The following is a 27,037-nucleotide window of genomic DNA, read 5'->3' on the forward strand; positions in this document are numbered from 1 at the left end:
CAGAGGGATATGAGAAAACATCTGGTAAAGGTAAGTACAATGAAAACAATTGAGCATTATTAGGGCATAACACATGTAAGTGCTACATTGGTCAAGGTACTTAACCTCTGACTGCCTCATTTTCCTCCTGTATAAAAAGGACAGAACAGCAGTAGATCTCATTGATTTTTTTTTTTTTTTTGCCAGTTCTGGGGCTTGGACTCAGGGCCTGAGCACTGTCCCTGGCTTATTTTTGGCTCAAGGCTAGCACTCTGCCACCTGAATCACAGCGCCACTTCTAGCCTTTTCTATATATGTGGTGCTGGGGAATCGAACCCAGGGCTTCCTGTATATGAGGCGAGCACTTTTAACACTAGGCCATATTCCCAGCCCCTCATTGATTTGTTTTAATGAGTAGATGTAGAGGGAAGAAATATACTCATTATCTGACTTATGAAACTGTAACCCTTCTGTGCATCACTGTTATAATAACAAAAATATTTAAAAAATAAGTTTAAAGAAGAGTAGGTAAAATGATGTATTAAAACATCCATCACAGCTCAGGTACAGACTGGTAGGTTAGTACAAAAGATTATTGTCTCTTAAAAAGAAACTATAATTTACTTCAACAACCTCAAATTAGAAAAATCTTTCTTGTTTCTAATGACAAAATAAATTCTTTCTGATCTGATCTCAATACATTCTTTCTTCTTTATTGGAGGGGGGGATTTATACATAGAAATTTCCATAGCCAAGGCTATAAAAAGGCCACTATAAAAATCTCTCCATACTAAATAAATCCAAAGCATGCATCTGTGTGTACCAATACATACAATACCCCCACACTTCTATTTCTAGAACTTGCCTTTTTGCTATTCCAACTTGTCCTTAGACTGGCCTGATGGGCAACCTGGGGTTGGTTAGTCTTTCGACCTCTGCTACTTCTTGATAGGCATGATTAAGCAGTACAAGGATTGTGAGAAACAGGGACGTCTAGCTTTCAGAATAATAGAATCAGAATAATTGTTCAAGACCCTAGAGCTTTCTCTAGATATTTTTGAGTAGCTCTCTCATTTCTTCCTTCTCCTGTTCTACCCTTTTCTGAGCTGTGATTCAGGTCTTAAGTTTCCTGGAGGTATCACTTGACATTCTGTAGTATTTGGGGCTAAGGAGCTTGTTGACTTTTCTGAAGGCTAAGGTTTAGAGTGTCTTGGAGAAGCAGAGATTATGTTGTAGGGTGCCCTGTCCTCCTAAAATCATGCTCCTCCCCCGCAGAGCTTCTTAAAGAGTGTGTGCATAGTTTCCTTTCCATCCTCTATGAGGAGATTAGGGGAATAAGGGTTTAAAGAAGCAAGTGACTTCTTGTCATAAAGACTTACTTGGATTGTGGATAACCTTTTACCCCTTACGGGGCTACCATCCTAAGGTCTGGTACTGGTAAATAACACACTTGATAGTACACCTACTGTGTTTTTGCTCAGGGACAAGAACTTTGGTATGCATGATTCATTTATTCCCTGACACGGGGATCATTTTTCCCATAAAAAAGTGAAGTTCATGGAGACCCCGCTAACTTATCAGAGGCCACAAGCTAGCTCAGGGACAAGAACTTTGGTATGCATGATTCATTTATTCCCTGACACGGGGATCATTTTTCCCATAAAAAAGTGAAGTTCATGGAGACCCCGCTAACTTATCAGAGGCCACAAGCTAGCTAGGGGCAGGCATAGGATCTGAAGCCAAGATAGCAAGTCCATGCACCAGAGGCAGAATTGCTAGTATTTTATTTCAGCCTAGGCCACTTGGGGCTAGTGGGTTCTTATGGATTTAACTTGGTTCCTATAGCCTTCTGTCTAATACAAATGATTCACAAAACACATCTTAAGCAACAAGATTAGTCCAAGGCAAATTTATGAACTACAACTATCCCAGGTACTTCCTGGACCCAGAAAATCATACAGGAACCACAGTGGTGCATGTCTACTATTGTAGGCCTTTCCTGATCATACACACAAACACACACACACACACACACAGTATCTACACTATCTATACATAAGGTTGGCTGCATTAGCACTGCTCACACAGTCATCATTTAATTCAAGAGCAATACAAAACAAAACAAGAGTCCCACAGTGGTCTGGAGAGAAGACCTGAAGGCCCTTCATGTGCTAAGCAGTGTTAGGAAGGCAGTGTGAAGAGGAGAAGCAGACAAGAGCAGACAAGTCAGAGAAAGCTTTTTAGATTCTTGCCTCTGCCTCAGATGGGAGACCTTGGACAGATTACTTGACTGTCACAGGTCATAGTTTCCTTACTTGTAAAACAGTGGAGAAAGAGAACAGGCAAGCAAAACCCAGGCACCACACATAGCACAGTTAAAAGCAACCTCTCTGCTTGTTAGCATTGCTTCATAGTAATAAGTATAGGTGAAAAGACAAGTTCTGAGAGACAAAGTAACTTGATCAAGATCATGAAGCTACTAAGCAGTGTCCACTAGACCAGTCTGGATCTACTGCTAGTGTTCAAGTTTTTACCACCTCAAGTGACATAGAGAAGGAACACTCAAACATGTGGGCTTCTGATCCTTGAAAATGACTAAACACTCGCATCCTGGCATGGATATAAGCTTTCCACCAGATGCCAAAGAGCTGCATTTTCAAATCCTACATATTTTCTTTTTAAAGAAGAGAAAAAAGGGGGGAAAAGAAACACTTTGTCTCCAAGTGAAATTGGAAGAGATGAAAAATGGAGTAGACATAAGTCATGTATGTGAGGGGGTCTCACATACGTGTGCTCATTCATGCACATGTGTTGGGAAGAATGGAAGTTGGGTGGAGAGTGGGAGACTGGAAGCCAGTTAGAAAGTGCTATTTCCAGATTACATTTCCTACACAGTTTCAAGCTCTGTTTAGCACAAGTGCTTTAGAAATGCAGAGAAATCCAGAGTGAATTTCAGTAAACCTTCTTAGGCTACTTTTTCATGCAATGATTGATTTATCAGCTCTCAGGGTGTCTGGATTGTGATGATTGTATATACACTTCAGACAGTTATGTAACTTGAACTTTGAGCCTCCTTTCTCCACTACCTAACCTCTATGCTTTGGTCTAGCCAGCTAGTTAGAGGACTCAGCCATGTCTATAAGGCTTTCTCCTTTTCTGCTTCTGTCCTAGCAACCTGACAAAGCAGCTAGTTCATAACTGTGGAATCACAGAGCACTTCCAGAGTCCCCCCAGGCCTATCTTTGGGCCTCCTCCTCATTTGTCCCAAATACCAGCCTTTGGTTGCAATTAACATTCCTTTCTAGCACAAACATACTGCCTGTCTGTGGTTAGCCTCTGATCTACAGTGACAACCGCCCTTTGCTTCCTGTTATACCTGGAATGTCCTACTTCATTTCATACTCATAATTTTGCTCTCCTCTCTTAGCACACCTATTGGCTTTTAGCATATAGTATTTCTAAATCATTCTTTATGATTGGCAAGGGATGTTTTCCCTAGTCCTCATCAAAGTGGGTAGGTCCTTTTCAACAATCCATTGTTTTCAGTCAAGTATAACTCTACTCTTCTTGTTTCTCACATTTATAAATGTAGGTAACCAAATAGGTAGGCTGAGAACTAAAAGGTGGATATTATGAGGACATAGATTTGAACTTCATAGAAACAAGTACACACTAGCAAATGGGTGGTACTATGAAGAAGTAGGATGGGCAGCTTCCTAACAAGGCCACTCTATGTTGGCAAGCTACCCAGGCGGAGTTGGGTCACCTCATGGCAGGTGTAATTCATACACCTGTTCTAGAAGGTTCTTTAAATGCAGGTACAGTATGATTCCATGCAAATCTTTTATTGTGCATCAGTAATCCACTTGAAAATTTAAGCTTTTATGTTAAGTCTTCCCTTTATGAGTGTTATAAATGCTATCCCTGTTTTTTAAGTTGCAGAACAGCTCTTAACTGCTTAAAAATCATTTTATTGTTTAAAGAAAAGAAAAAAGTTTCATTAGTATGAACCTCTTGATGTTCATCTTCTGTTTAAGGTGGAGGAAACCTTCTTACCTCTTAGGTGGGGCAAGGTAGGAAAGCTGACTTCTGGGTCCCCGGAACACTTGCCATTCACCCTGCTAGCGCACCCAACAACCACTAGCTTCCATCCTGTCTGTATTTTCTGAATTCTGGCTATGTGCTTAGTACTGAATGAAATGGAAAAAAAAAGATTCAGATATGGACTCCATGCTTAAGGAGAAATCAAAGGAGTACATAATAAATATAACAAGAGGCAGAATTGCTAGTATTTTATTTCAGCCTAGGCCACTTTTCTGGACAGGGTCAGAAACTTTATAATTTAGGCTTTGCAGACGGCTTTGCAGACTATAGTCTCTCACTCTCTTCTCATTCTAAATAGTAAATACTGTTCTTAGCTTGTTCAAACATTACAGTTTGGGCCCTAGTTTTCCAGCCCAACAAGTATAATGAATTGTAAGCCGATAACTTTCATTTGAATCAGCTAAAATTCAATTGGGGCATGTCTTTAAAATTGGCTTCATCAGGACTTGGGAAATGAGGAGGGAATATTCTAGGTGGACATTACATGTTTATTCTCAGAGCAGAGATTTTGGGAGTGGTCAACCTTTTAAAAAGAATTCCCAGGTGCTGGTGGCTCATGCCTGTGATCCTAGCTACTCAGGAGGCTGAAATCTGAGGATCCAACCTAGGCAGGAGAGTCTGTGAGACTTTTATCTCCAATTAACTATCAAAAAGCTGGATGTGGAGCTCTGGGTCAACTGGTAGAGTGCTAGCCATGAGCAAAAATGTTCAGGGACAGCACCATGCCCAGGCCCTGAGTTCAAGCCCCAGGGCTAGAACAACAACAAAAAATGCACAGGCTCCCAGGATTTCCCAAACTTTATCATATATCATGGAGAGTTTGTTGAAAGACTGCTGAGTCCCACTTGGAGATTTCTGATGCTACTGGCCCAGTGCCGAAAACTGAGATTGTTCTTTGTTTTAATGTATTACAAAAGCTGGGATGAACAATTGAGAACTGAGCCACTGGTGGAGACAAAAGTGTTTGCAGAGTTCCAGGTTCATCCCACTCGTACCTGTGCTTAGAAGGGGCTTTTAGTCCCTGTAAACTAGAGGCAACTTCTCTTTCTAGGGCAGTTGAATCTTACTAGCCTCATCTACTGGAGCAGCAAGTCTTTGTGGGGGGTGTGCTTGGGAGGATCTTCTCTTCTGAGTCTGGGTTGTTGGCACTCATCCTGTCTTGCTCCTCATATATTTGCATATTTTTACTCCTACAAAATGCTCCTCTCTGCATTATGCCTGGGATTATCTATCTCCTCTTAGCAGGCAAAAAAAAAAAAAAGTCAGTGCTTCTATTTTAGCATGTAAATTTAACCGCTTAAAAAAACCTCAAATGTGGAGCTCAACCTCGAGAGGTTGAGCAGGGGAGAATAAAGGGAAAGAAAAGCTCAGAGGCGGCTCTGGCCCAGGAGGAGTCATTAATCTGGCAGACAATGAATGGCAAAAGGCAATTAGCTTGCTTGGGGTTGTAGCAAGCCAATGAAGTATGTAGAATGGCAATGGAGGGCTGGTGTAAGGGACAGGTCGTTGCTAGGGACCTTAAACCTGCAAGGAGGAAAAGACAAGAACAGTGGGAGGCAGGATAGTCACCTGGGGTTAGCATGCAGGGAGAGGAAAGGGCTCGGTGTTGTTATGGCCATTCATCACCCAGTGGAAGCATCCAAGTGTGGCTGTACACTTGTCAGGGCTCTACATGCTGTTATTCTTGGACAAAATGTTGAAAATGAATTAAGTGCTTTGGCTGTGTGTGCACATATATGCACACATGCACACACATGTCTTTATCTACCTGCAAAGTCCAACTTGGCAGAAGGGCAGGCTGAGGACTGCCTGGCTGAATAACTGGAAGACCACATGCCTATACACTGGTGGAGTTAAAACTGAGTTCTAAACTTCAGCTAATGGGGCTTCCATCCACATGTATAGCATGATGCTTTCTGCCACCTGCTTCATCCACATGCACGTTCTCTCCTTCCATTCTCTGCAGGCACCTCACCAGCCATGCTAATGGATTCTTATTTGCCTATACACATTATCCAGACACACACCCTTTTTCGCTCTCACATTCCATATATTCAACACTACCTTCTGCTTCTAAAAACCACTTCAAATGTCAAAGTTGCTTCTGTAGCTTCTTTTCCTGTTGTCTACAGGCCCCTGCCAGCTTTTGTTGTTCTTACAAAAAAAAAAAAAAGAAAGAAAGAAAGAAAGAAAAATGTATCAATATTGGCTTGACTGAGTAAAGAGCCCAACCCAAAGCAGATTGTCCTACCGTGGGTTGCAGGTTTGTGGCTGTGACGTCCCCGCCTTCAAGACCATCCCATTTATCTCTCTTTGTTCCACTCCCTCTCTCTTCCTGCACAACACTGCAATCACACACATACTCTGGGTTGGAAAAAAAAGAGAACAGCCTAATTTCCTAATGATTATGTTGTTACCTAGCAACAGCCAATCAGGGACTGGGCTTTTTGTCTGCAGTATTTCATGCAAATAGTTTGGAGAAATTGCAGGGTAACACAGGCTGCTTAGTCTGTCTTCTCAGGGGACACATTATAGAATACAACCAACCCAAAAGGGGACTATTGAAACCAGGCACATGCTTTCAAGAGCAAGCCATCTGATCTCATTCTCTGGTTGCTCTGCCCAGTACCCTCTTATAAACTTGCAGGTTCCAGAGACATTCAGAGAGGAGAAAAACTTGGAGGTTTATAAGCAACTATCCTTACCCTAGATCTCTGTGCTGATATGCTGGGCCCAGAGCAACTTCGGATACTCTGAAAATGCTGCTATCTTCCAATCAGACAGTGTTGCAAGTTGTGCCTAGGGCATGGAGGGGAATCTTTCTAAGCCCTCTTGTTGGGAAAAGAGCTAAAGCCTGGCACTTCACCCCTGATTTCAGAGCCGGCTATGGCCGATCTCACAGGGGAAAACCTATTATGTACAACTGCATTCTTCCTGGTGCTAATTGGCAAATCTTCATTTAAATGGTTGAACAATAAAAGAGGCCATTCTACCCACAAGATTCCTTAAAGAGACTTTTTTCCCCACTTCCAACAAGTACTGCTTAATGTACAACATTGTCAGGTGGGAGCCACAAACACCAACTCTGTGAGGCTCAGGGATCACAAGGAAGGGGGCACACAGACTGTCTCCAAGCCTGTGTCCTGGATGTCAGGGGGGTGGGAGGCTTCAGATGACAGGACAGGGATCACATTGCAGTGAGGTGATTTGCTTGCTGTTGTTGGATGGGTGCTCAGGGCTACAGAGCCAAGGAAGACAAGGATGGTGCTGGGGAGCTCTCTCCAGGGCTCTAACACCCAAGCTGCCTAGCTCTAGCTAGCTGTCTTGGAAAGGTGTGAAACTGGTTGTATGGGGCAGTGAGTTGTTAGTGCAGCCCAAGTCACCCTCTGAAATGGAAATCCAATGCAAAAATCTCTAGTCTACTGATTTGTAGCCTTTACAAGCCATAATTATACTCCAGTCATAATATGAAGGTGGTAACAGCTCTCCAACCTCTGACATCACAGCCTCACCATCCAGAGCCACATTTGGAACCGAAGAAAAGGGCTGTCAATCTGCCTTTGTTCCGAAAGCAGAACTGGAGAACCTCACTAGACTGGGGGTGGGGACTGGATGAACCCTATTCCCACTGGAGTCTTCTAGTGAATTTCTGCTGAAACTCTTTCAGGCACTTTTGCCTTATAACCTTGGTAAACACAGGAGAACCTCAATTTTACAGGGAGGAATCTGCTGAGTAGCTTGCTCAAACTAATAGAAAGTATCAAACTGATTAAAACACAAGCTTTTTACTCTCAAACCTTGTACTGTTACCAAATTTCCTGACACCACCACCACATTATCATTATCATCATCATCATCATCATCATCATCGTCATATTTTTTGGTGCCAGTTCTGGGACCTGAACTCAGGGCCTGGGCACTGACCCTGAGTTTTTGTGTGTAAGGCTAGTGGCTCTACCACTTGAGTTACAACTCCACTACCTGTTTTTTGGTGTTAATTGGAGATAAGAGCCTCATGGGACATTGTCCAAAAAAAAAAATGTACTCATTACCTGACTTATGTAACTGTAACTCCTCTGTACATCACCTTTATAATAAAAAAATAAAAACAAAGCAATAAAGTCTCACGGGCTTTCCTGCCTGGGCTGGCTTTGAACTGCAACCCTCAGATCTCAGCTAGGATTATAGGCATGAGCCACAGGTGCCTTGCTTCCAAGGTATTATAACAGTGCAACTAAAGGGAAAAGGGGACTAGCAACAGAAAACTACTTTTCAGCGTTAAAACAACAACAACAACAAAAAAAGCTTCTTTGTATTTATTGTAGGAACCTGAATGTCTTTTAGTGGAGTTAAATGTTGGTCCTCTGGTGCTCAGCTGAGCTCTACACCAGAGCCAGCAGGTAAGCAAATCAGAAATACATTCCTGGCCCCCACTCCCCACCAACTGAAACCTCTTTCTCTCTCTCTTTCTTCATTTCCTATTCTTTCTTTATTTTTTACAAGTAGCAGAATTTCCTAAAAGCTTCTCAAGAACCACATGACTACTTTGGAAAAGTTGCTGGTGATTTACTTTTTAAGAAAATCTAATTGATAGATTATAATTGCAGATATTTATGGGAGTGAGTGTGTGTGTGTGTGTGTGTGTGTGTGTGTGTGTGTGTGTGTCTATACGTGCGTGCCAGTACTTGGGCTTGAACTCAGGGCCTCATACTCTCATTTGCCTTTTTGCTCACAGCTGGCAATCTGCCATTAGAGTCACTCTTGCAGTTCTAGCATTTTGCTGGTTAACTGGAGATAAGAGTCTTGAGGATTGTATGTCCAGGTGGCAGCAAACTGCCATTCTCAGATCCTGAGTAGCTAGGATTACAGACGTGAGCCATCCAGTGCCCTGCATGACAGTGTGATATTTGATACATGTATACAGTGTATAATGATCAAATCAGGGTAATTTTCATATCTGTCACCTCAAATAATTACTATCTCTGTTTGAATATTCCAAAATTTCTTTTAGCTATTTTGAAATAATGCAATAAATGATTAACTATAGTCACCCTACTAAACTATGAAACACTAGAACTTAACCTTATCTATGTTTTTATACTTTCTTTTGTGGTACTTGAGTTTGAACTCAAGAGCCTCATGCTTGCTAGTCAGGTACTCTACCACTTGAACTACACCTTGTCATTTTAATTTTAGTCATTTTTCAGGTAAGTCTTGTGTTTTTGCCCAGGACATATCAGTACCTTTTTTGTCTGGGTTGACCTCAAATTGTGATCTTTGAACAGACAATTGTCAGAAAAAGAAATATAAATAGCGAATAAATGCATGAAGAAATACTCAATATCCTTAGCCATAAAAGAAGTGCAAATCAAAACAAAACAGATTCCATCTCATCTCAGTCAGAATGGCAATCATCAAGAAAACAAATAACACATGCTAGTGAAGATGCAGAGGAAAAGGAACCCTCATATACTGCTGGTGGAAACATAAACTAGTGTAACTGCTATGGAAATACGTATGGGAGCTTCTCAAAACACTGAAAATGGACCTACCTTATGACCCTGCTGTACCTACCACTCTTGGGCATATGTTTGAAGGACAGCAAATCAATATGTCCCTGCTTATTGTAGATCTGTTCACAATAACCAAATGGTGGAATCAGCCAAGGTACCCAACCAATAAATGGGTAAAACAGAGATGGCACATATATACTGTAAATAAAATGAGATTATGTCATGTTCGGGAAAATGGATGGAACTGGAGATTATCATGTTGAGCAAGAGAAGCAAAAAGCCAAATATCACACGTTTTCACTCATTTGTGGAGTACAGACATAAAATGATGATGATGATGGTGGTGGTGGTGGTGGTGATGGTGGTGGTAATGGAAGATGAGTGTGAACGAGGGCTGTCTAGGAGGTGGTCATGGGAGGTGACCAAGGAGGGATATCAAAGGGCGAAGAGGATCTATCTATCTATATGTATATATGCATAACCACACATATAAATATAGCATAGTGAATAAAGCTTAATGAACATAGTATAATTGAAAAGAGCGGAAAGAAGGAGGGGAGAGACGGGAATATAGTGGAAGGAATATATTTTTTCAATATGTAAATATAACAAGGAAACCTCATCATACTACAAATGTATGTTAACTCAAAAAGTAAAATGAAATTTAAATAAATAAAGCAAAAAACAGAAATGGAGGGAGAAAGGATAAAAACATGCAGCAATGGTTCTCACTGGACACTATGTTGAAAATGAACTATATAACTTGTGGGTGGGATGGTAGAGAAAACCCGGGAGAGAGCAAGGGAAGGAGTGACATTGTCCAAAAGGAAATGTACTCTTTTCCTGACTTATGTAACTGTAATCCTTTTGTTCAATAAAGATTTTTAAAATAGATAAATAATTCCAACAAAACAGGATCCTCCCAATCTCCATCTGCCAGGTAGCGAGGATGACAGCTGTGATTTGCCTCTCCCACCCAGGGCTACTTTTGGACTTATTAAGCAACCCATATCTGTCTCACTGTCCCTCCTAATTACCAGGCTCTAGTACCACCATTTTACTCTTTATGATATACTTAATTTCCTATAAAACCTGAACATTCAAATGTGTGTCTCTCATTGAACACAAACACTACACCAGAAAAAAAAATAGACACTGAACTCTAGTAATGGTAGTCATGCTGCTGTCTTTAGTGGTGAGGCACACTGATACCTACAACTTACTGGTGAGTGGTGTAAGGATGGGCAGTTAGATAGCTACATGATCAGTTAAGTCTGGTAAAATGTTGGTTGTAAAATATGTCTTGACAGATACATGTAATATCCGTGGCATAACCCAGTGTTTTGGTATGTTTAAATGTCTTCATAAAAATTATGAAATCTCCTTGGATGATCCTAATAAGCACTCATTGGGAGAAAAAGACAAGTTTCAATCATCTTAGTTGGAAGTGTGAAGTGAATAAATACCATTATGCTCGTAAAGCTCCAGAGATGACTGCCATTATCACCCATCCAAGTCCTGCAATCAGTATGCAGGTTGAAACAAGACTTCCTAGTTAGGCTGGCTCACTTCACACTGGACTTACAAAGGACACAAACATCTGACACATCTGAAAAATCTAGGCAATAATTATTATACTGTTCTCTGATTAAATGCGACAACAACAAACCCTTAAGCACACCTCAGCAGATGTGAGTAAAGTACATATTCACTCATGTTCAGCCCAGTTCTCCTCTAGGGCGACACCCTGGGTCTTCTCAGACTGCAATTTTCCACAAATCCACAGGGACAAGGCAGGAGACGCAGAGGCTGGTGTGCAGTGCCACAGAGTGTTTGAATGGAAGTAATTTTAATGGGGTGGGGAGTGAAGGAGACTAGGGAAGAAGTGCAGTCACAAGCAGTATGGAGCCCAGGTCCCCTCCCCACGCTGTCCATTTATTCTGCATAACTGCTTCAGTTCCACCCGCAGCCCATCTCTAAATGAATTTCATTACTGGTGTCTTGGACAGCATATTGATTACCAGTTTCATCGATCCCTATCTTGCTAATTAGCATATAAATTAGCCATTTGGGGGGGAAGCATTAGGGAAAATTGAATTTTCTTCCTAATCTCCCTTCAGAAGGTAAATGAAAATAGATGTGGCCTGTTAAGGCCCATGGCCTTCCCATGACACCATCTAAGTGCTGTTCATGGCCAAGGAACCCTCTTGTGAAGGGAAAGGAGACTCATACAGGAAGCCCTCCTACCCCCTAATGGATATAGCTGCAGCCAGAATCCAGTGATTTAGAAAATTTGAGGCAGATGGGGCTATGCCAGCTGAGATGCATTCCTTGGAGATACTTGAGCTGAAGAAGGCAGTTCTCCTTCCTTCCCCAGACACAAGAGCACCTGCTATAGCATTCTCTGAGGAGTTCTCCTCTAAGGCTGGAGGGGAGAGGGTCCTTATGCTCTGGTTTGGTGTTAGGATGAGGAGTCTGGAATTAGGTGGTCTGTGCTGGAGCCTGGTGTCTTACAGCTTCATAACTTTACATGCATTAATGCTCTAAGCTGTAGCCCCACAATCTGTAGGCCAGGGGGTGGAGGTGTGTATGCAAAGCACTTAACACAGGGCCTGGCACACAACAGAGCTCACCGAATTTACAGCAGCAGCAGCAGCATCACAGGGATTTGAGAGGCCAAACAGGAATGTGAGGAGGAGAGCCATGGGCCTTCAGAGGCAGCTGCATGGCTGAAGTAGACATTGTTCCAAGCTCCCAGATGCTTAGTTCCCAGGATGAGCCCCAGTCTGTGCTATTGCAGTGGAGGCCCTGTGAGCAGCAGGATGGAATCCATAGGAGCAGAATCTTGGCCCCACCCAGATCTGCTATCCCAGGGACTCACACACATGGAAGCTGGAGAGGCAGTTTGGGGTGATTCTCTTAATTAAGCAAGAAATTGAATCGAGGAAGGGATTTTGGTGATTACTTGGTCAGAAGCCAAGCCTCAGGAAGGCCAGGTAACTTGTCTGTGGTCAGGCATGGCAGTGCCAACATGAAGCTTTCAGAATCCTGACTCCAGCACTGGTCCAGATTCAGGGTGCTCATCCAGCCCGGGGCTATTTTTCCAGCAACATGCATGCTCTGCTCTCTTTTTTTTTCAGGTGGTCTCAGTGGTGGGGCTTTAGTCAGGCCTTCGGAGACTCCGTTTCCTTGGGGATACTGGTGGGGGTTAGGAGACCTGCTTACTCAGAGGACTTCAGCACAGGTTACTGAAGTGATGAAGGAAAACCTTTGATCACCTCTATGACCTTCTGCCCTTTGAACTCAGGATGCTTCTCACAAGGCCACACAAGAAACTGCTGTCAGTGATGCTCACAGAGATGGTGTTTGGCAGTGAGGAATTTGGCAGTTAGGAGACAGAGTGGGAGGAACGGGGGTTTTTCACTGTGTGTCTTTCGTATCTTTTACATTTTGTTTTCTGTGCATGTAAAATATATACAAGAGTTAGTTGAAAATGATTTTAATGAGTGCCATGGATGGCAATTGAGAAGGCAAGCCCATCTAGCCCTGACAACCCATCACTTGCTCTACTTATGACTGCCTATTTCTCCCCAGTCTGGAAGCCTGAACCCTGGATGCACTGTGGGGAGATTCTGAGGCTCAGTGAGATTCTGGTCAGGCCTCAGCACAGTGAGCCATTTTCTTATTAGTGTGTAAACTGCTGTGAAAAATTTTAATTATATTAAGAAGCATAAGTACACTTTAGACCCTGCCTCTACCCATCCAAATCAATGTAAATGAGGGACTGGGCTTTTGTCTAGTGTGTGTGTGTATGTGTGTGTGCACACACACACCCCCCAGTACTGGGGGACATATACACACTCACACAGTCTTTTACGCTTGCTCATACGAATGCGCTACCACTTGAGCCACTCCTCCACTTCCAGCTTTTTACTAGTTAACTAGAGATTTCATAGATTTGTTTGTCTGCGCTGGCTTTGAACTGCAATAATCAGATCTCAACCTCCTGAGTAGCTAGGATTACAGGTATGAGCCTTCAGCTACTAACCTCTACTGGCTTTTATTAGACTTGGAATAACCAGTAAAAATAGAAGGGTAGTAAGACGTTACAAACAATGTGACAATATAATCCTATTTTTGTTAAGTACATGTTATTTCATGTGTAGCTTAGCTGGGAGGATATATTCCCAAAATGCACAATTTTCTTGTTTCTTCTTTTCTTTATTTTCTATTTTTTCTTCATTTTCTATTTTTAAAAATGCCTACGTTTCAATATCACAGTATTCTTGGCACAAAGCAAGTGATGGGAAAAACCTCAGGGAAAGGCTGCTCCTTCTCTGTCTGGACAATGGGCCACTCAGAAGGTGGTGATGCACATCTATCATGTGGCAATGGTGTCCAGTCCTTGGGGTAGCAGTGGTTGAAGGCATTCCTGGTCTCTGGAATTCACATTCCAATGGTATTTGCCCCACCCATTTTGCCAGGACATTGGGATAGGAGGCACAGACTCCTAGGACTGTGTTACAGCAGCAGATGCAGTTGACAGGCAGCTTCCCGCCCAGATTTAACTTCAGGCAAGTGCAGCTGCCCCAGACAGCTTCCCTAGAGCTGCTTAGAGAGTAGGGGGGAGACATCTCTTCTGCCTTCATGAATGTTGACAACAGTATAAACACAATGGAAATATACACAAGACAAGACAGGAGTAATGCTATCACAGACGGCAGCAAGACAGCACTGAGCTTGTGTTCTGTACTGCCAGGGTGACCTGGGACAAGGTGTCACACCACACTGAGGTGTGTGAGGAGTGAGGAGCTATGTGAGGAACCTCTGGAGAGTGGGCCCAGAGCAGGTTCCCATGAAAGGAGTTAGTCTTCTTATTGTCGGCACTGAGCTCACAAGAGCCATGAGGGCTGTGTTGGTTACTTTTTTCTCATCACTGTCCCTGTCTAGAAAACTCAAGGAGTCACAACTGCAGGTGGATGGCTACCAAAAAGCTGTTAGTGGCTGTAAATTTCCCTGGCAGATACCACACATACAAGCAGGTCTTTTTATTTGCCGTTAACTGGCCTAATAAGCATGACTGGTTTAGAGATACACCAGGGGTCTGTTTGCTTCTAGCCAGCAGTTCTTGTTTTTCAGACTTCACATGACCCAATGGGTGGTTTATGTCCTATGACTGTGCCTCATTCACTCCTTTGTTCTTATTTTAATTTTTAAAATTGTCTTTAAGTAGTTGTACAGAGGGGTTTTAATTCAACATGTCAGTTATGAGTACAATGCACCTTAATCAATGTCAGCCCTTTTGTAATTCCTTCCATCTCTCCCATTCCCACCCATCTTGGAAACAAGGCACCTGTACCAGTCACTGAACTTGCAAAGAACCTAGTGCTACTGAAGGAAGGAACACACGACAGGAGAGAGCAAAGGAGCAGAAGTCACAGACTGACCTTAGGACATCATAGGCAAAATGCACAGGAGACACTGAAGGGGAGAAGAAATCTAAAATATTTATAAAATAATATCAAGTGAATAACTAATTCAGTATATATTACTGTACTTCATAGTAATTATGCTTCTACAAATTGATGTATCAAGGCAAAAGGTAAGCATAAGCAATCCATCATCATCTGAAAAAAAACCCATTATACTTATAAAAGATGTTCAATCTAAGAGAAGCAAATCAAAATAACACCTCTAAGATTGGCAAACATCTAGAAATCTGATAATACCCAAGGCTGATATGAAACGGATAATATACTTCAAACTGGCTGGTTAGAAATGCAATTTAAAATATCTTTTTTAAAGGGCATTTTGTTACTAGAAAATATTTTTCAGACATACACATAGACCTGTATTTGCTTTTTGAGATAGAGTCTCACTAACTTTGCCTGGGCTAGCTTCAAACTGGTGATCTTCTTACCTCTCCCTCGTGAGTAGTTGGTAACATGTGCCACTATATATATGGCTTTTACTTACAAATTTAATTCTGTGAAATTTGTTAAGAATAGCACTATGGTTCAGTATATGGCCAATTTTTATAAATGTTTCATGTATGCTTCAAGATATATATATTCTGTAGCTGTAAGGTATAGTTTTCTACAATGCTATATTATTATCTCTATATTTATATTATATCTATATTTTATCTATGGTATCTATATTATTTACATTTTAAATATTTTTGTTTTGGTTCTGTTTTAATATAGGGTCTTGCTATGTATCCCAAGCTGGTATTGAACTCTAAATCCTCCTGCTTCAGAGCCCAAGGTTCTGGGATTAAAGGTATGTGCCACAATGTATGGCTTTCGTTTTTTTTTTTTGAACAGTTGGTAATATCTGATGCTGAAGGACATATGCAAACACAAAACCTTAATAGTGAATTTGTCTTTTTCCTTGGAGAGCTAAAGTTTTTGCTTTTTGTACTTGACACAATTTTATTACATTTATATAGTTATTTACTGTTTTATTTGAAGAAGTACTTTCTGATGCAATGTAATTTTGTCTGTAGTTAATGTAGCAGTATTGGCTGGCTTTTGATATGCATTTTCATGGAATAGCTTCCTTTTCATTTTCAATGTTTTTGCTTGCGTATGTCAGTTTCTCAATTGTATCACTATTAACATTAGGGCCAGATTAATTCTTTGTGTTGAGGGCAGTCTTGTATATTTCAGCTTACAATAAATTTCAGCCTACTCACAACAATCAAAAAATATGTGCAGAGACTGTTAAATACTCCTTGGGGCAAAATTCATTCCCTCTAGTTGGAAATCATTGGTTTTTATTTTAAGTGTCTCTTCTGTATGACAAAGCAATAGATTTTATACAGTCCATTTACATGTAATATAATAGCAGCAAACCCTCTGCTTTTGTCATTAAGTGCCTTCAATTTTCCTTCTGTATTACCCATCTGAGATCAAATTTCCTTCTACCTATGTCCACTTACGGGAAGAAGAAAAAGAATGCATAACTTCAAAACTGAGACACTCTGATGTTACTGCAAAGCACTGCTAGTTCCTCTGATGATGTTATATAAATCAAAATGGAGTACATTCCATGAACAGGTGCTTGTCTACTGGCATATATAGCTTGGCAAATGGAAATTAGAAAAACGAACCTTTCCCCTGGCCAGAAACAGCTCAGAGATAGGCACAGATTCTGGCAATTCTGGCTAGATTTTGGCTCCATCCAACCATTGACAGAAGGTCTTCTTATAAAACAACTTGAAAAGAGCACTATGAAATCCTTGGTATTCTGGCTTCTGTGGCTGCTAACAAGAAGTTATCCCTAAGTTTACTGCTTGTTGACAATGGCAATGATGATGGCTATGATGATGATTTTACTTACTGGTGGTACTGGGGATTGAACCGGGGTCTTTAAGCACACTTAGGCAAGCACTCTACCATGTCCCTTGCCCTTTTTTCTATCTCCTTCTTTTCTCTTCTTCATCCTTGTCCTCCTCCTCTTCTTTCAAGTTTTTTTTTTTTGTTTTTTTTTTTGGCCAGTCCTGGGGCTTGGACTCAGGGCCTGAGCACTGTCCCTGGCTTCTTTTTGCTCAAGGCTAGCACTCTGCCACTTGAGCCTCAGCACCACTTCTGGCCATTTTCTGTATATGTGGTGCTGGGGAATTGAACCAGGGCCTCATGAATACAAGGCAGGCACTCTAGCCACTAGGCCATATCCCCAGCCCCTAGAGTACATTTCTTTATGGACAGTGTTACCCCTTCCCTCGCTCTCTCCCCACCCACAAACTGTACAGTCCATTTTCAACATAATGTCAGTAGTGTCATTTTGTTGTTGTTGTTGTTGTTGCCAGTTGGGGCTTGAACTCAGGGCCTGAGCACTGTCCCTGGCTTTTTCCCGCTCAAGGCTAGCACTCTGCCACTTGAGCCACAGCGTCGCTTCTGGCTGTTTTCTGTATATGTGGTGCTGGGGAATCGAACCTAGGGCCTCGTGTATCCGAGGCAGGCACTCTTGCCACTAGGCTATATCCCCAGCCCCAGAGTCGGAGGTTTTAATACTTGAGTACATTGTATGATATGTAGATCAGGTTAAGCACACTGGACTCCTAAAACTTCATTTCTTTATTATGATAACATTCAGAACACTTTCTTCTGGCTCTTTGAAATGTAAAGTACATAATTGTTATCTGTAGTCACCTTGTATAATGATAATAGTACACCAGAACTTTCTTGCTGTAACATAATATTGATCAACTTTTTGTCATCTGTCCCTCTTACTCTTCCCAATCTCTGATAACTGCATTCTATTCTGCGCTCCAGCCTGGCCTGTGATCCTTCTACTCTTTCCCTGTGCCTTGGGATCACATCCCTGCTTGAGATGGCATCTTACAAACTTCTTTTGCCTCTGCTGGCTTCGAACTTTGATTCTCCTATCTCTACCCCCCCAAATAGCTAGGATTACAAGTTTTAGGGACCATGCCTGTCTACCACCATTCTATTCTTCTGGGAGATAACTTTTTTGACTTTCACATATAAGTGAGATTGTGTGCAATTTTTATTTCTGTGTCTGGATCATTTCACTTAACATAATGATCTCAAATTCTGTGACAGTATGGGTGAAGGATGAAATGATTTTATTCTTTTTAAGTGGCTGAATAGTATTCTGCTGATTTTAAGTTCCACAATTTCTTGTAGTCATTTAATTAGTGAGCATTTAGATTGCTTGCTATTTCTTTTTTTAAAATTTATTTATTAATTAAACAAAATTTTTTGATAAGGTGTTGTGCAAAAAGGGTACAGTTACATAGTAGGGCAGTGTGTACATTTCTTGTGATAATCTTACACCCTGTTTTTCTTTCCCTTCCCTAGGTCAGGCAGACATATATACAATACCCAATGTACCAAGAACATATACAGTAGCCACATGGCCTACGCCAAAGAAAATTCGCCTAGGACTTTAAATGTAATGTTGACATTAGACAATATGCCAACAATAGTCTTATACGTACATACATAGCTTTTGAGCTGTTGTATTCCACTGAGAGGTCAATTTTTGGTCTTTATATGTTGAGTAGTTGTTTGGTTTTAGTTACATAATGTCGCTGACCCAATCCTGTGGGAAATACCATTTGACAAGCAGTTTTTGGTTTCACAGACCTGGTCTCTACTGTCTCTCCGTCACCCCATCTTAACAGTCATATATCAGGGAGATCATGCCCCTTTGTTTTCTGTGTTCTAGGCTTGTCTCGCTCAACATTATTTGTTCAAATTCTGACAATTTCCCTGCGAATAACAATATTTCACCCTTCCTAATCGCTATGTAGTATTCCATTGTGTATAGGTACCATATTTTTTGGATCCATTCATCTGTGGAGGGGCATCTGGGTTGTTTCCATATTTTGGCTATTGTGAATTGTGCAGCGATAAACATGGAAGTACAAATGTCTTTTTGATATCTTGGGACCTGTTGTTCAGGATAGATGCCTAGGAGTGGTATGGCTGGGTCCTAGGGTCATAGGGTAGGTCTATATTGAGCTTTTTGAGAAACCTCCATACTGTTCTCCAAAGTGGTTGTACTAATTTGCACTCCCACCAACAATAGAGAAGGGTTCCTCTTTCCCCGCACCCCCTCCAGCATTTGTTGTTGCCTGAGTTCAGAGTATAGGCCATTCTAACTGGAGTGAGGTAGTATCTCAGGGTTGTTTTTATTTGCATTTCCTTTACTACCAGGGATGTTGAACATTTCCTCATATGTTTCTTTGCCATTTTTATCTCTTCTCTTGTGAAGTCTCTCTTTAGCTCCTTTGCCCATTTCCTAATTGGTTTATTGGGCTTGGAGGGGCTTAGTTTTTTGAGTTCCCTGTAGATGACAGATATTAGGCCTTTGTCTGTTGCTGTGCTGGTGAAGATCCTTTCCCATATGGTTGGCTGTCTTTCTATTTTGGTGGCTATGTCCTTAGCTGTGCAGAAACTTTTTAATTTGTAGTAGTCCCATTTGTCGAGTCTCTCCCCTATTTCTTGTGCCCCTGGGACTATATTCAGGAAGTTCCTTCCTGTGCCTATAAGTTCTAGCGTCTTTCCTACTCTGTCCTTCAGTAGTTTCAAGGATTCAGGTCTGATATTGAGGTCCATGATCCATTTTGAGTTGATCTTAGTGCATGGTGATAGGCTTGGGTCTACTTTGGGTTTTCTGCATATGGCTGCCCAGTTCTCCCAGCACCAGTAGTTAAAGAGGCTATGCTTATTCCATTGTATGTCTTTAGCTCCTTTGTCAAATATCAGCTGACTGTAAAAGTGTGGTTTTATTTCTGGGTCTTCAATTCTGATCCATTGGTCTTCCGGTCTGTTTTTATACCAATACCAGGCTGTTTTTGTTATGATGGCCCTATAGTAGAGCTTGAAGTCTGGTATTGTGATGCCTCCTGCATTGCTTTTTTTGCCTAGAATTGCTTTGGCTATTCTAGGTCTTTTGCTGTCCCATATGAATTTATGGATTGCTTTCTCTATTTCAGTGAAGAATGTGACTGGGATTTTGATAGGGATTGCATTGAATTTGTATAACAATTTGTAAGCCATTATCTCTTTGAAAACAACTTTTTTTCCTCACTTTCTGGGACTTTCATTGAAAGTATGTTGGATTTTAGCACTCTACTTTTATGTCTCTTTCCCTATTTTGTATATATGCTATCTTTTTTGGGGGGGGGTTGGTATTACTGGGGTTTGAATTCAGGCCTTGTTTGTTAGGCAGGTGCTATACCATTGAGCCATGCCTCCAGCCAATGTTGTGAATTGTCATTTTTTGAGCTTATTGCCCAATTATGTGCAAAGACTGTGATTCTCCCAGTTTTCTCTTTCTGCCATAGCTGAAATGACAGGTATGTACCACATGCCAGATTCTTACAGACTTGCTTAGGCTGGCTTCAAACTATAATCTTCCTGCTCTTAGCTTTCCAAGTATCTAAGGTTACAGGCATGAACTACTGGTGCTCAGTATATTCTATCATTTTATCTGTTATGATACCTTCACAATAACTTTTTCAGGCCCATTTCCACATTCTTTCCTCAGTTATACATTATCTGCCCATAAATATGTTCTCTGAGTTGTTAATTTTGGCTGCTGTGCTTTTTGGTTTCTTTTGGGAGTCAGTTGAAACTATATAGCGTAGGCTGGCCTAAACTGATTCTCATGCCTCAGTCTCCCAAGTGCAATTTTATGTTTATGAATTTAAGTAGTAACCATGGAGGATTATAGCATATCTCTCTAGTTACAGCTACTCCTAAGTAGACAGGAGGATTGCTTGACCTCAGAAGTTCTAGACTTGGGCAACATTGTGAGAGCTCACCTCAAAAAAATTAAAAAAAAAAAAAGCTATGGATGCTCAGAAAACTTTAGTTGGATGGATAAAACATTCAGATAAGATTAAGAAGTTAAGTCCCAGCCAAGAATGATGGCTCAAACTTTCTATTCTAACTACTTATGGGGCAGAGACTGGGGGACAATTCAGGCAGGCTAGTGATAACAAAAAAAATTTCATGAGACACCATCTTCACCAATGATTAGGGCATGGTGGTGCATGCCTGTCATCCCAGTGACAAAAACAAACGCAAATAGGAGGATCACTGTCCAGGTTGGTTCAGGCATAAAGTGAGATCCTGTCTTGAAAACAACCAATACAAAAAGTAGCTGGAAGTTTGATTCAATTAACAGAGCACATGCCTACTAAGTGCTAGAATCTGAGTTCAAAACATAGTGTTGAAAAAAAAAGTACCATCAGTAGAGGATTAGCAATTATACTTTTGTGTAATAATGGATCATATTTTAATGATACAAAGTGTCAACTGTAAGGTGAGAAAAGTAGCTTATGAAAGAGTTTAAGAATTTTTTGTAAAAATTATGTATATTCTCATAGCCAAATGTGGTAGCTCATGGCCTCTAATCTCAGCTCTTAGAGGCTAAGGTAAGAGGATCCAGAGTTTAAGGATCAGTCTGAGCTACATAGTTCAAGGCCAGCCTGGGCTACATAGTGAAACCCTATCTCAAACAAAAAAACAACAAAACAAATAAATACTCATAAACTTATAAGGCTAGAAGTATTTAAAACAAAGTGGTAATACTGTTAACTTTGGGTGCTGTAATAAGTTTTATTTGGCTTTGCCCATTTCTTTCCCAAGTCTTCTATTCTTTTTTTCTGTCTGAGGCTGGGTCTCAAATTTGGTACCTAATGCTTTCACTCATTGTCTAGTGCTCTACCAACTGAGCTATGCCTCCAAGCCTCCCCCACCTTCTCCCCACCAAGTATCTGAAAACAAAACTAGTTCCTTTACATCTAATATATGGCATCAGCTACTTCACACAAATCCTCCTGGGGTCCAATCCATGCATTTAACATTGATTAGCAGAGACCTTTATATTCATTCTCTGTCCCACTTGGTCCATACACAGCTTTTTGACCACTCATGATAAGCAGTAGCATTCACTCATGACTGTATAGGTGGCTCACAATATATATTTACTGAACTGAATGGATTTCTGAAAACCAGATATTTACCCGTGTAGTAGTAGAATGCCAAATGAATAATATGTGATTTTCTGGATTAAAAAAGTCTCCATTTTAAACCATCCTTATGGCCTTACATTATTTCCTCACCTAAACTAAAGAAATATATTTCAAAAGAATTCCCCAAGGGAAAACTATGTCATTACACATGAAGTATAGACTAGAAAGTCTGTTGTATATTTAGTTGTTTTGTATAGTGCTGGTCAAGGAGGTTTAATTGCCTCTGCTCCTGAATGGCTTGTCACCTAGAAAGAATCAAACCTGCCCCCACTCCATTAAGAGAAAAATAAATGCCTGGAATGAGCTGGAATGGAATTTCCAGGAAAAACATACCAGCTTAATTTGTATAAAACCCTGTGGGATTTCTGCACTGAAGTCATGTTGAATATGGTTTGCTATACCCCTCTGCTTGGCACAACTCCTCTTCTTTTCTTTTCTCAGCAGGTTTTGCTGATCTCTCTTACAGAAGATTGTCTTTGTGAATGACTCTCTCAGGGAGCATGTGCAGAAGGAGCCCACGTCTCACTCCATGGGAACGCAAGAGATGGAGCTAAAGAATGGGCTAAGAAAGCCGCTGAATGGAGAAGGTCATGCTGCTTCTGGAAGCTGAAAAGGCCAATCCTGTAAAAGAGCTGATGAGAGCATCTACTTTGATTTGACCCCACAGGCTGTGTATGCAGAGAAGGGTGGGCAGTTCAGCTTCACACATGAGAAGCATAGCGAGACTCCAAGGCTGCTTTCCAGTCACACTTACTCACTCTCTACTTGATTCAATTCTGTTTGCACAAAGGGTTTGTTAAGGCAAAGGCAGACTACTAAGCCTTTAGGGATCAAGGGCTAAGCAAATAAGCCTAATGGAAGACTCAATCAGCTCATGTCCCCCTGAGTACTATTTCCATTTGAAGGGCTGGAACTGGCAATGGGGGGATGAATTATTCTTAATATATTTAAACACTGATTTAAAAATTCTTTCTTCACAAAAATACCAGCCACAATAATAAAACAGGCCTGGCGATACCTAGTAACAAATAACAAATACCACTCTAGAAAGAGAATGAACATCAATTGTATTATGATCATAACTGAATAGCAAGTATGATAAATCAAGACACCAATAATAAGAGCCCTTGTTTTATTTATTCTCTGATAAAGAACTAAGACTTTTTATTGCCTAAGACTTTCTGCTTATTATGATTACTACTCCAAAATTTCTATAAATATGGAATGAATTGTATTTCAGCAAGTATTTAGTACCTATCCAGCTTCATTACTCACTATTCTCACTTCCTTAAAAAGAAAGGTCTCAAAAGAATTAAAATTACTTTTTTGTGAATTATGAGAGAGTAATCATAAAACTATTGTAAAACTATATATTCCTGATATTTCACTTTTTATTTAAATATTTTTATATTGAAATAATTAGTTAGAAAGTCTCATCATTTGTTTCATTCTCAGAAGGTCTATCATTGTTGATATTTATGTCTTCAACATATTGTTTGTGTAGCTGAGAAACAACTACAGAATAAGCAGAGAGTTTTTACTATCTTAAGGTCCTGACAGTTCTCAAGAAATGCACAGAAAAGTATATTGAAATTTATCTATTTCATTTTTTTATATATAGAAAAGTTTGAAAAATTAACCAGGTGTAGTGGCACATACCAGAAATCTCAGCATTCAGGTTTTAGTTGGAGGAGGCAGGAGGATTGTAAACTGTTGGCCAGCCTGGACTACATAACAAGTTCACAGCCTGAGTTCACTTTGTAGTGAGATTCTGTCACCAAATAGCCAAGGGCTTAAGGATGTAGCTCAGTAATAGAGCACTTGCCTATCATGCATAAGGTCCTAGATTCAATCTCTAACACTGACCAAAAAGAAAGGAAAGAAGGAAGAAAGAAAGAAAAAAAGAAGGTAGGAAGGTCAATATAAATCACTGTATTAACAAAGAAGGAAGCTTAAGGGTGTGTGCAGAATGATAGATTAGAAACATCCTCTGTTTTGACCCTGTGAACAAGAAGAGACAGTTAACAAGAGAGAGACTACATTCTGAAGGCAGAAAGAGAAGAGCATTGGAATCACAAAACAGGTATCAGAACAGCTAAAACTACAGAGAGAAAGAAAGGCAAAGAGAAAATTTAAACAGTCCCAAGTTCTAACACCAGATCCCTGAGATGGGGGTGGCAGGAGGTAAAGATATAATCACAAGGCAAACCAGATGGCTCTAGTGGACAGGCTGGCAATTCTAGATGCAGGAAAATACCACACTCCCTGCAAGCCTTAAACCTAGTGTCATATTTGGCAAGATTGACTGCTCTAAGGTGATAGGCTAGCCTTGGCAAAAAGGAGATTTTGTTAGTCCTCTCTTAGAAAGCAATAGCAAGGCTTCACCTTGAGAGGGAGCCTATTGCTACTCTGGAACTTGGAAACAAGAAATAAGCAAGACTCAGGAAAACCCTGCCACAGTGTCTGGGTGGGAGATAACAACAAGAAGAAATTGTGGAATAGGGGAAGGTCTAGTGTGGTCCTTCTGAAAAGATTAAACAGCACGAAGGTCAGGCAGTGAAGCGCACCATCAGCAGCGGCTCTGTGTTTCCACTGCCTGAGGGTTACAGAAAAAGTAACCACCAATCCCATGGCTGGTGTAATACTTAGCTAAGTACCAAGTTCTGGCTTTTCTGCCAGGATGGTCTGAAAACTCTGAGCCTAGAATCCTCTGAGTCAGTTGCTTTCCCCAGCCTTCTTCCTCATTCAGGGAAGTGAACTGCTGGTCAAGTCCTACTTGTGGGAACTGCACCCCAATGTGTATTTGCTTCTAGGTGGGACAGAAAACCTTGTACTCAGGCCTTTCAAATAACATGATTTTAACAGCCTACTCCTCCCAGTGGGAGAACTGATGGACTATATCTAAAAGCTCCTGAGGATTGCATCTTGGCCAGGGTTTACTGCCAGATGAGACTGAGAACCCCCGAGGCCAGGCCCTCCAAACCATGTGATTTCCACAGCTTATTCTCCTATGGAGAAAGGGTCTGAAAATACTGGGACCAGCAGGCAGAGGGCCACACTCTCTCAGTTCTTGTTTTGATAGTGCCAAAATTAGTGCTCTGTCTCCCCGAAGTGCAGAAAGTGTTTGTGGGATACTACAGGTTTGGATGTTTGTTGTCCCTGGGATCATGACTTGGGGGTTGTGTGGCCCAAGTGGGAACCTGCTTATTCCATAGGCTGTGAATCTTCTAACATGAAGAGTGGCTTCCAGTACACAAATAAGGGAAGTTATTATAGTGGAAACAGCCCAGAAATGGATAACTTATCCTCTATAAGAGACTCCATATAGTTTTTACCTTGAACTGAGGAGGGCTACAGAATTAAGCCTGGAAAAATACTTGCATAGTTAACTGAACCATACCCCCAGCATATGGTGAAAAATAGCACCACAATCCTATCACTACACCATCCTGCCGAAACATTGAGAGTACTTCAACTCAAAGACTATAGTTAATGAAAACTTCCAATCAGTGGTTTGGCCTCAGCTGCATAGGTCTCAATGCAAAAATCACAACAAATATGAAAAAAATAAACTAGGCAGCACAAATCCTCCAACACCCAACAATTCTATAATATCAAAGTGTATAAAATCTCACAGAATTTTAAAAATTATAAAAGTAGACAAATTGAAGATAACAAAAATAAGTGCCTGAATGAATACTAAGAGAACACAAGCACTGAATGAAATTAAAAAAGGCAGTGTAGGAAGAGAAGAATTCAATAAACACTGAAATTATGGGAAAAAATAAAATTCTGAAAGTAAAAAGCTCAATAAGTCAAATAAAAATCATAGTTGGAAGCCTCCTTAAGTAGAATGGATCAAATTGAGGACAGAACCTCAGGGCTTTGTAGACAAGGTAGATAGATGTACTATAACATTCAGATAAAGAAAAAAATAAAGAATTACAAATGTAACATGCAAGACCTCTGGTATACCATTAAAAGACCAAACCTCTGAATCATGAACATAGATGAGGTGGTGGTGGTGGTGGAGGAGGAGGAGGAAGAGGAGGAGGAGGAGGAGGAGGAGGAGGAGGAGGAGGAGGAGGAGGAGGAGGAGGAGGAAGAGAAGGAGGAGGAGGAGGAGGAGGAGGAGGAGGGAGGAGGGAGGAGGGAGGAGGGAGGAGGGAGGAGGAGGAGGAGGAGGAGGAGGAGGAGGAGGAGGAGGAGGAGGAGGAGGAGGAGGAGGAGGGGTAGTGGAAACTAAACTCACATATAATGAAGTCACTTCAGAATGAAAGCACATTTCTCAACAAAAACTTTAAAACAAGGAAAGCATGATGTGTTTTAAGCCCTGGAAAAAAAGAACAGCCAACCTAGAGATGATTGTACTCAGCAATCAGAAAAAGCCTCTGACAAAATTCAAAATCCTTTTATGGTAAATTCTCCTGAAGAAACAAGGAATACAATGAATATACGTCAACACAATAAAGACTATGTATAACAAACCTATAGCCAACATCCTACTAAATAGTTCAGTTTTTATTAAACTAAAATCTGAAATAATTTCCTCTAACATTAGGAGTGAGAGAAGAGTGTTTTTCTCACCACTCTTATTCAGTATAGTGCAGGAAGGAAATAAGGTTACAGAGGAAAGGATGAAAAATTATCTCTATTTGCTGATGATTTAATTCTACCCCTAAAGATTCCACCAAGAAATTCAGAGAACTGATAAATACTTTTGGCAAAATAGGAGGATACAAAATTAACATACAAAAATCAGTAGCCTCTCTATACACCAATATTAAATGTGCTGAAAAAGAAACCCCAAAAATAATCTCAGTCACAATATTCTCAAAAATTCAATATCTGGAATAAATCTAAGAAAATGAAAGACCTATACAATAAAATTATAAGACTGTAGACACCAGAAGACAGAAATACC

At 40.8% G+C, this 27,037-nt stretch overlaps 1 protein-coding gene across 2 annotated transcripts in view; it reads right to left on the bottom strand.

Annotated features, from left to right (window-relative positions):
- Positions 1 to 27,037, bottom strand: part of Phc2 (polyhomeotic homolog 2) — a 96,375-nt gene that overhangs the window by 56,445 nt on the left and 12,893 nt on the right. Inside the window, exon 1 of one of the 2 annotated variants that reach the window (XM_048350822.1) lies at positions 6,335 to 7,788. The exons of the other annotated variant lie outside the window; for it this stretch is intronic. The gene's annotated coding sequence lies outside the window, so the exon portion shown is untranslated. Of the gene's footprint in view, positions 1 to 6,334; positions 7,789 to 27,037 lie in introns of those variants that run through there. 2 annotated transcript variants of the gene reach the window in all.

Source organism: Perognathus longimembris, chromosome 7 (genome assembly GCF_023159225.1).
Source record: "Perognathus longimembris pacificus isolate PPM17 chromosome 7, ASM2315922v1, whole genome shotgun sequence".
NCBI classification, from domain to species: Eukaryota; Metazoa; Chordata; class Mammalia; order Rodentia; family Heteromyidae; genus Perognathus; species Perognathus longimembris.